Consider the following 10,657-nt stretch of genomic DNA (forward strand, 5'->3'; position numbering starts at 1 on the left):
CCGAAAACTCATCATTGTTCGCGATTTCGATCGGGACACTTTACTGGGCTCGGCCGACATACCCCGGAAAATGGTGCCCTATGTGTGACACGGCCGAAGTCGTCGCCGAAGTCGCCGCCGAGGCTAACGAGGAAGCGACGAGCGGCTTCGGAGAGGTCGGCGGGCAGGCGGGCGGGCAGGCCGGGTGTCGAAACAAGATTTGTGTCACATATGTACGGGAATGTCGGATAACGAGGTGCCCTGTGTGTGTGTGTGTGTGTGTCCGTCCGAAAACCTGGAAGCGCGGTGCTTTGCTTGACCCACCCCGTTCCCCGCGGTGCCCCTCGCCGTGCCCGGTCCGCGGGGTCCGCGGGGTCCGCGGGGTCGCGCGCGGCGTCGCGGTGGCTGTGGCCATAAACTGATGTCGGCGTCTGTTCTCCCGAATCGCTTCTGGGAAACTTGCCGACTTGCCGCGGACATGCACGCCAGTCGGCCAAATTTAATTACCCCGCCCAAAGTGATGGGCCATTCCAACAGTGTGTCGTCGTCTGGAGCGTGGCAGACCGGCAGGCAGGCCACCGCCAGGCCGGGCCGCTCTCACGTTGCGCGATTTATACTCACCCATTTATCGGCGGTGGCCATTTTCACTGTACCACCACCATACCGGTATGCATAATTTTTTTTGCGAACAAATTTTACAGAATTTTGATAATTTTCGCGTTTTTTGACTGTGTCGTCCTCATTCTCAAAATTCTCACTTTTTTTCATCTGTCGCTCATGGTGCTTTTCCTTTGGGTCTGGTAAGGCGAGCCTCTCGGAATAATCCGAATATGCGTATGCCGATTTGACTTTATCGCGGCGTCTGGTCATTTTCATATCTCTCTCTCTCTCTCTCTCCTCTCTCTCTCCTCTCTCTCTCTCTCTCTCTCTCTCTCTCTCTCTCTCGCCTTTTTGCAGTGCAACGTGCTCCCTTCCGCTCCGACGCTATTTCCTCGACCAGTGACCCTACTCACACACACACACGTTCACACTAACATCTGCAAGTCCGATATCGCGCGCGATGTAAATCGATCCATCCGCAGAATGATTCCGGTTTGAATAAAAATAACGCCAATAAAATTTTAAAAAAAATGAAAAAAATAACGATTTTTTAAAATCCACGTTTTTTTTAAAATTGCGCGGTGTATGTCGCGGCCAAAGGTCGACTGGCTGATTTGTGCCCAAAAGGGTCGATGTACCGCCTGCGTGTGTGTGTGTGTGTGTGTGTGTGTGTGTCTCCCCCAGTTGGGCCCCCGGGAGCTCTGCGCGCTCTGCGTGACTCCTCCTTACCTCACGGTGCCTCTCCTCCGGCGTGAAACGCACACGGGCCGCGAAAAACGCCCGATCGGCAAAATACTTAACACGGAGCAGCTGGCCAGCGGGGCAGGGCGCGGCACGGCACGGCACGGCACGGCACGGCGGCGCGGCAAAGGCTACTATTTAAGACGCGTGTTTGCACAGGCCTTGTCATCCGCGACGCCGCGCCACGCCGCGCCACGCCACGCAGAGCAGCGCAGAGCAACGCGGCCAACGTGTCATTAAATCTCAAGGAGAAAGGCTCACAAAGCCCCTTTTGTACGTAAGGGCCGTTCGGCACAACGTTCGGTTTTGGCGGTTTTGGTCTTCGCGCGGCTCCAGTGGGCCTCCACCGGTCTTCTGGCCCACTGTGGTGCGGTTGCGCGACGTGCGGGTACACTGGAGTGACACCGTCGCAGCCCGGGCCGCGAGGTAGTCTCCTCTTGCACTTTGGATGTTTAAAAAAAATGTGAAAGCAATGCACTTAAAAAAAATCCAAAAAAAGAGTAGCCAAAATTTTAGTGTATTTGCCAAAAAAAGTTAAAACGAAGAATTAAAAACAAAATAATAACGTTAGTAATTATCTTGCGGTCTCGAGGTTGCACTCGGTAGTGGAAAACTGATTATCTGTGGGGATTCGAACCCGGGCCCTTCGGTGTGGAGAGCCTTGCGATTGGCTGGCGCTGGGGCCAATGGGGCACAGGGGCCGGAGTCCAGGGGGTCCAGGGGGTCCTGGGGGTGGCTCGCATTCGCTCGCATTGGTCCGGGCCGCTGTTCCAAGAAAGCCCCTCGGAAAGGAGCCGCGCTTTAGCATAAATCCTTGATGGCGAATAAAATATGGCCCGCTGACCAATCGGAGCGGCGTGCCTCTGGGCAGCCTCTGGGCAGCCTTTTGGGCAGCCTCTGGGCAGCCTTTGGGCAGCCTCTGGGCAGCCTCTGGGCAGCCTCTGGGCAGCCTCTGGGCAGCCTCTGGGCAGCCTCTGGGCAGCCTCTGGGCAGCCTCTGGGCAGCTTCTGAGCAGCCTCTGGGCAGCCTCTGGGCAGCCTCTGGGCAGCCTTTTGGGCAGCCTTTTGGGCAGCCTCTGGGCAGCCTCTGGGCAGCCTTTTGGGCAGCCTTTTGGGCAGCCTCTGGGCAGCCGGCGGCGCGCGGCGACACGACCCAATCGAACAACCAGATTCCGGACTGGACTTGCGCCTGCTGGAGGCTCCAGGTTGGCTCCAGGCTGGCTCGCTGGAGCCTGGAAAAGCACGCAAGTCACCGGGCGACGCGATGGACCGCCAGCGCTCCGCCGAGGTACGGGGGTCTTGACCTACCCCGGACCCAATAAGTCAGTTCGCCTGCATCCTTGGGCCTTGTGGGACTTGGGACACAAGGAAAACAAAAGCCGTGTTAAAAAGAGCTCTAAAAAGGGGGACCGCCGAGCGCCGCTTCGTGAAAAAAATGGCATTGATTTCCAAAGGTGGGACTCCGCGAGCTGCCGAGTGCGAATTTGCCGGAAGGATTGAGGCGCCTGTGGGGTAGGCACGCCAGTTGCACACGCTTGTGTTGCGGGCTCTCTCTCTCTCTCTCTCTCTCTCTCTCTCTCTGCGGTTTCCTCGGTGTTTTGTCGGGGCGGTCGCGAATGTCTCTTGCCCAAATGATCGTCTGGAGGCTGCGGCATGTGTGTGGAGTGGTGGGGCCTTCTCTCTCTCTCTCTCTCTCCCTCCCTTTCCCCTCCTCCCCCTCTCTTTGTTTCACTCTCACTTTCCGCCTGCTACTCTCCGCCCCTCCCTCTCCTCCTGCTGCCGTGAGTGAGTTATTCGTTGGCGAACCGTGAGAACAGAGAGACAGAGAAGTCGTCGTGTGCTTCTCCTCTCCCTTCGTCCAGTCTCTCTCTGTCTCTCTTCTTCGGTTGCCTCTGCCGGGGAGCCACACATACATACCACGTGCAACCCAGTCCATATTTCTGCCGAAATATTCCACGACATGTGAGCTCAAACTGATAACTCTCTTTTTGTTCTCCACATTACATTTTTCACAGATCACATTTTTAGCTTCGATAGAGAGAGAGAGAGAGAGAGAGACAGAGAGAGACAGAGAGAGAGGCGGGTGCGTTAGAGCGCAGTGCCACTGGGAGCCCGTGCCCCCGTCGCGTAGGCCACGGGCTGGACGAGCGTGCGAGCGCGGTGCCTACCTTGCCAGGCGGCTGGCCTCGCCCCGTCCTGCCCCTAGGCCTTCTTCTGCTTCTTCGTCGTCGCCTGACCAACGCGCACCGCCAACCCGTCTCGATCCTAACCTATCCAGCTCCCACAGCTGTGTCAGCCACAGCCACACACACACACACACACACACAGCCTGAATACCTCTCCGGTTGGGAAATATGCTCCTGTTGTGCCTTTCTCTGCAGTTCACTGACCCTGAAGGGTGAAGGGTGTTGCCAGCGTGCCCCCTCTGCGCTCCCTGTGCGTCCGCACCCTCGGTCGGCTCGGTTGGGCGCGGAGGATTTCACAGTGTCGCAACGCCTTTTCTTGTCGGGGCGAGTGTGAAAACGGCTCACCCGCCGATCTAACCAATCTGGAATAATGGAATTCCCCTCTTTTTGCGATTAATAATTTTATTATTTGAGAGGAAATGACGGAAAAAAGAGGAAAGAAACAATAAGGTGCTCGGGGTAATCCCTTGCGGCTGCCGACTTTGTTATTTCGTCCAGTGCATTATGTTTCGCTGCACGCAGCGGCATAAATTTACCCCCTCCCCTCCCTCCAGACCGGTGCTGGCCCTTCCAGTCGGGGATCGTCTGGCCGATAGAACGTCGATCCGCCGTCAAATTGGGCAGCGTGGTTTCCTGTGCGTCGTTCGGGCGTTAGACCGCAACTTCTAGCCGCTTGTCCTGTCTAGCTTTGACTGCACCCTAAAAGTTTTCTACGAGACATTACAGCTTTTCGTGCACACGAACTTTTCCTAGGAATTTGTTCGCAACTTTGCACAAAAATGGTGAAGTTTGTGCAGTTTTTGGTACAAACTTTGTACGATAAGTTCGTGTGCACGAAAATAACTGTGATGTCTCGTAAACAGTTGTACATAACATTTAGTGTGTGGCCGCCAACTTCCGACGCATATGTTCATCGGACAAATTTGCTGTTGTTGTGGTTGGGAAAAATCGGCGTCGGCCATGTAGTTTGGGCCCGGCCCCTGAACCCTGCACCGTAATATACCCCTTTACCATCGCATGCCGTGAGCTTGCCGCCACGCCGCAGGCCAGCACACACACATTCACTGGTTCGGAAATCATTTTTCTGAGAGAGAGAGAGAGAGAGAGAGAGAGAGAGAGAGAGAGAGAGAGAGAGAGAGAGAGAGGGGGGGGTGATGAAAAAGAGCGTCTGCAGTTTTGTTGTAGGGATGCTTTTGGCGTTCTCCCTTTCAATCCGTGTTGACCTCGCCAACGAAGGGCCCCCTTCCAGATACTCATATGAGTAGTAGATGAACGGAACCCCGCGGTGGAAGTAGTTTATGCGAAGAAGCGATGAAAAGAACAAAGGAGGTGAGTCTTTTCGCCGGAATGATTTCGTTTTTGGAGGCTCCCGGCGTAACATGAGGTCAGCGTGTTGTGCAGTGGCGGGCAGGGCGGCGCGCCGAGGCGCAGCGCGCAAAAAGTATACCTTTTATGCCCGTGCGGAATGCACGGCGTAAACACAGGGGTTATGGCGGGCTCAGTGATTCCAGGTTGGCCACGTTGGCGCACGGAGCAAGCGCTACCTGGCGGCAGCACTGCCAACCTCTGATTAGCCGGTCGGGTAAATCACGTGGGCAAGGCGGTGGCCCGCCACGCGTTTAGAGGTTAGGGGCGTCAAATGGGCCGGAAGACCGGTGGTGGCGGCCAAAAGACGCGGTTTTTGCTTCAGAGTTGCTAAGGACTCACTGCTTCGTAATTCGTGTTTCGGTGTCGTCGACTTGATGGGACTAGCGGACGGTATGGCAGTGCGCTGCCAGATCAAAACCTCCTCCCAATCTCTCTCCCTCCTGCCCCTCTCTGGTCGCAGGTCATGATTGGGTGTTGAAAGTGCCCCGGTAAAATGATACGCTCCACGCCCGACTTCCTGGCGCGGTGTCCCTTTGTTAGGCCCTTCAATCATGCAGGGCAGATGGAACAGCAACAACACCGACCTTTTTTTCAGTTTTTGTTTTCAGCATTTTCAGTTGGAGGTCCGCACGGGCGTATTTAATAACTGTCCTCATCGTGCAAATTGTTTAAAAAATTCAATTAGCTGATTGGGCTTAATCACCATCACGTCTGCTCATCTATTCCGTTTCACTGAGTTGATGGAAAGTTTCCGGCGGCAGAATTTTGGAGACGGTTTTCATTGGTTGAATGAACCGAGTGCTGGCGTCGGTCCAGTTCGACCACAAAGTCAAACCCCTAATGACCAGCGGAAGACCTTGTTTTAATCAGCGTGTGTGTTAACGACGGGCTGTCCCTCTCATACTTGATTATTTGACATAAATTTGGCGGTGTTTTCATCCATTCAGTACAGCCTTTCACCCCAGTCAGTACAGTCAAGTGACATCCATGGCGTGCTTAGCAGTGCTGACAACGAGACTGCGCGTCACTCGAAAACTGCCCCAGCCGGATTGGACTGCTCTCTTCGTTTTGTCGTTTTGCCGCGAGCGACGACGCGTTCGTGTGAGTGTGCGTTCGTGTGTGCGCTCTGTTTCTGCAGCGCCTGGTCATAAATTTCCGACCGCGACCAATATTTTTTAATTTAGTCGTTACCGTCGGCCCGGCCAATCATATCTGACCACCCGAACCGGCCGACACCGGCCTGGCCATCGCACGCCGACCGCCGGCCGATTTGTGCGAATTGAAATCGGCCTCGTTAGTCACAAATGGAGACATAGACGAGTTTATTATTGCCAAACTCACTTTCTCTACTTTTTTGTTTTTTTTCAAAACACTTCCGTAAATGTGATCATTCTGGGTAGCTTTCTAATTTGGATTTACTGCTATAGGCGTCTGGTCTTGAATTCTAAACCATTGTTCAGATCCCTTAGACAATATTCCCCGCCTCAATTTAAATGCCCTCTCCGTCCCCTCTCCTCTTTTCTCACCCAAAAAATGTACATTCATCATTCTGTTGGATTTTTAAATCTGGTGGGCCAGATCACCCCTGATACGTGGAGCCCCACCGGAGCCCCACCGGAGCCCTCGCCGCCCTGTTTACCCAAAGGCCCCCGAGGGCCCCAGAGGGGGTGGGGGCCTCTTTGTGTCCTGTAGCGCCGCTTCAGGGACCACCGAACTGCCCGGCACTTTCTCAGAAAAGCCCCCTGCCCTCCCCGCCCCTACTCTGTTGTGTCTGCGGCTGACCCGCCAAGGCGCCCAGGCATCCCTATTAACATTTTACGTGGATTTTTATTCTTGTGGGAGGGGCCGTCACTGGTTCGTAACACTGAAATCCGGAATTTGGCGTAACTCCGCGGAACTGTTTGGCTGGGAATTGTGGAAAAGACCACGGCGGCGCGGCGGCGCTACAGAGGCTTCTGGAGCTGGACTCCAGCTGCCAGCACTGGCAGCAGGGGCGGGATGGATAGGCGGGGCGGGGCGTGGCCGGGCGTGGCCTTGTGGGCGGGGGTGCTACATTCCGAGTTACACCGCCAGGCGCGCCGCCAGCATTCCGGGACGCATCTTTTCTAGTGTGGATGATAGCCGGGGTGTGTGGGGATTGCAGATAGGATCGAGACCGCCCTGAGGTCGGGGTGTCTGCATGTCGGTCTGTCCGTCCGACTGTCCGTCCGACTGGCCCCGCGCGAGGCGTTACGCCCTTTCATTGAGCGTCGGCTCGCGTCCTTGATCAAACATCACACACACACACACACACACACACACACACACACACACAGTGCACGACTGCGCGGTGCTTCCCTTGTAATTATAGCACATCGCTGCACTATAGCCCCGGGCAGCCCCGGGCGACCCCCACATACCTGCCGTAACAAGCTATGCAGGAAAGGGTCAGGAGGAATTCCGTTATCCTATATCGAGTGTCCGAGGGAAAAAGGCTGGGCCACTAATTTTGCACGCGTGGCCCCGAAAGGTAACTACGAGTTCTTGAAATGAGTAACGGCAAGAGCTGATGCCTTTTCACTCAAGTGCATTTCGTCGATTCGAGATTTTAAGGATCCAGATCCTTCTTTCTCAGGGACATCTCTCGGAGGGCCGGAGTCTGGTCCTTCGAGACCTCACCTTCTGTCGACAGGTGAGATTGAATGAGCTCCCTGCAAAATCCTGGATTTGATGCGAGCTAACCAGGCCTCTCCTTGGGGCTCCTGGAGCCCAACCTCTAGTTGGTGTGCGTGTGCTCTGCGTGTGCCGTGCCCCACCCCGCCTTTCATAAACTGGCCCTTCGGCCGCGCCTGGCAACGCCCCGGCACCGCCGTCTGGCTCGGCTTGACCTCAGCCAACGATAAGCCAGGAATTTAGGGAGCTTCCGGCCTGGCGGCCGCGAATCGCGTAAAGGGCACTCTACACAATCTGAAAATGTGACGTCCCGTACATGAATTACGCCATGTAACATTTACCTACCTCACTTTCGTTCCAACCTGCAGTCTTAACAATTATTCGGAGGCATTTGAACACCCAGGTTAGCCTGGTCAACTCAGGTAGACTCAGTTCCTCATGCTGGTTGTTTGAACTCATAGACAGGCATCCCTCGGTAGAGGAAAAGTTTGACTTAGAACCGATTGGTGCAGTCGAGGCCCTTCTCCACCTCACTTGGATGTCCGAAGCCTGACATCCGCTTTCGAGGCATGTGTCGGGCACAGTGCCGGGCACACGGTCCCGCGGTCAGTCAACTCGCTTTTCTGCGCGAAACTTGCCTTTCGACGCTATCTCGGCATTATCGACACCGCATTGTTTTTCCCCATCCTTCAAAAACGGAACTGACGGAGATGTTGTCGGGCCCGCAGAAAAAGCACCGGCGTGTGCGATGAATTCTCCTGCAAATTGCAACAGTCTGGAGGAATCCGCTGCGGCGGGAACGAAGGTGGTCCCACGTTGTGAAGGCAGTAAACATCGCGACACATCTGGCAGGTGAGCGAACTCTAATGTACATGTCTGTCCTGTTGGCTGGCACGCCGTGGCACGCCGGCGACGAGGCCCGGCCGCGCCACGCGAGGCCGGGTTACACTACTCGACCCGTGCAATCAATCGCAAACGGGCCAAATGTCCATTCATGCCTGCGCGCGTGACTCATTGTTGATATATTTGCGAGATAAAAAAATGTTGTTAATACCCCCTCCCCTCCTTCCTCCCTCGCCCCGCGCCTAACGCACGTCGACATGCGCGTCTCTTCCTAAAAGAGGTCACTAGTGATAAGCCCCTTGTTGTACACCGCTCAGCTGTGACACACACACACACACACACTCGAATGAAACGGACCATCGCCCATTCATAAACTGGTATCGCTGCCATTCATGGCCTGGCTGGCATGGCCTGGCATGGCCTGCCATGGCCTGCAGTGCTGCAGTGGACGTCGTGGCCGCTGCGGCCGTGGGTCTGAGGCCGGGGCAGCGGCCACGTCCCGGAGGAAGCCCCGCCGGCCTTATCAGACCCCCCCTCCCCCTCCCACCGCGAGGTACAGCTGTTTGGCATCGGGCATCCGGCCAGTAACCGCCTTATTTTGCCTTTTCGAAAAAAAAACACTATACTCATCTTTTTCTTAAATGGCTTGTCCTGTCGAGAGATGGCTACTTTGTTGGTAATTTTCCCCGGGCACCTGCAGTATAGACTGCTGCTGCTGCTGCAATTTTTCATCCCGTCGTGGTACGTACATTTTCGTCAAATTTTCATCCGGGAAGATTTTTGTTTCTTTTAGTGCAAGCGCCAGAAATGATCCGCGATACCCTGCCAGCTGATAAGATTCAATTTACGCAAGTGGAGGGAGATCTACCCAGTTAAAAGATGTCCGCAGCTCATTTTCGGACCTGCCCGTAGCATTGTCTGAAGCCTATCGTAGCTCTTTCATTCTGGCTACTATGTACGTGTTTCACCTACCGCAGGATTTTAGTCATCTACGCTGTACTCGCTAGTAAAGTACCTTACAGAAAGAACTTTGTGTAAGCCTTGAGTCTGACTAGGTGCTTCATGAATTCGCAGTTCATGGTCCATGTTGTACTTGACTTTCTTTGAGAGAGCAAGGAGGGAAACGTCTGTTGGTCTTTCGGCCGCTACGCCGCTGAATCCATCTCGAGCCAATCAGAAGCCGTCGTGCACTGATGGGCCGCCGAGAATGCGGTGAATGACACTACGAGTGCTGTTGGACTGATAATTACTGAGCCAGGCAAGATTGTGGCTCTACAATGTTGCACGCTCTCCTCAGGGAGATGAGATTAGCACTTTGGCCCCGTTTTTTGCACGTGCAGTTCCGAAGATAGCTCGCACTACCCTTAATGGCATTGCTTTAGGCCTCAGTTTTCCGAATTCCCGTTCTCATTGTTAACGCCACATCTTTCCCGGCTGAACAGAACAGTTCTATCTCGTCGTTTTGTGTCTGATGCGCTGCTGCTGAGGCTTTGACAATGTGGTAACCGTTCATGTGGCTAGGTCAACCGCACCGAGTGACCGGGGCTCATTTTAGCAGAGTAAGGGCTGAGCTGCACAGCTCTAGAACACTGCTTAGACGTTCTGCCTGCCTCTTACTGTAGCCTGCATCGGTTCGAGACAGGCAACTGTAGCCTGCATCGGTTCGAGAGAGGAAGAGAGTCCCAACTTGCAGGCTGGGCCCGAATTCCTAGGAATCGGTTGGCGCCGAAATCCAATATTGATGTTTGAATCTGACTGCTGGACTCGATAAGATAGGCCTAGGCGAGGCGCAGTGCCTGCCACGCAGTGCGCGAGGTTGGCGGCGATACTGGTGCAATCGGAGACAAACATGGTGCCGAAAGGCCGACGGGACGGGCCGGCAGGACGCAAAGGTAGGCCCGATCAAGTCCTGGATCAAGTGCAGAGCAAACGGCGGCGATACCATGAATGGCGGAAACGGGGGTTGTGGCGGCATCGCACAGTGGGCCAGAAGACCGGCGCCGCCGGCCAAAACTCTAGACGCGTTTTGAGCTCCAGAGTCGCTAAATGTGACAAGAACCGAACGAGTGACCCCACCAATGGATTGCTCTCCGAACGAGGAATCCATTGGTGGGGTCACACGTTTGATTCGTCGTTCCTTCCCTTGAAGATGCTCTGCAGAGTTCGCCCAGTGGCGTCTAGATGGAGCTGCGACCACCCAAAACATTCAAGCTCTCCTTTTTGCAGTGTGGGCGGCATAACGTACCCATGACAGGTTACCGGATTGGCACGGTGCCGCGCCACGCCACG

The sequence above is a fragment of the Thrips palmi genome, unplaced genomic scaffold, assembly GCF_012932325.1.
Source record: "Thrips palmi isolate BJ-2018 unplaced genomic scaffold, TpBJ-2018v1 HiC_scaffold_3, whole genome shotgun sequence".
In the NCBI taxonomy this organism is placed as follows: Eukaryota; Metazoa; Arthropoda; class Insecta; order Thysanoptera; family Thripidae; genus Thrips; species Thrips palmi.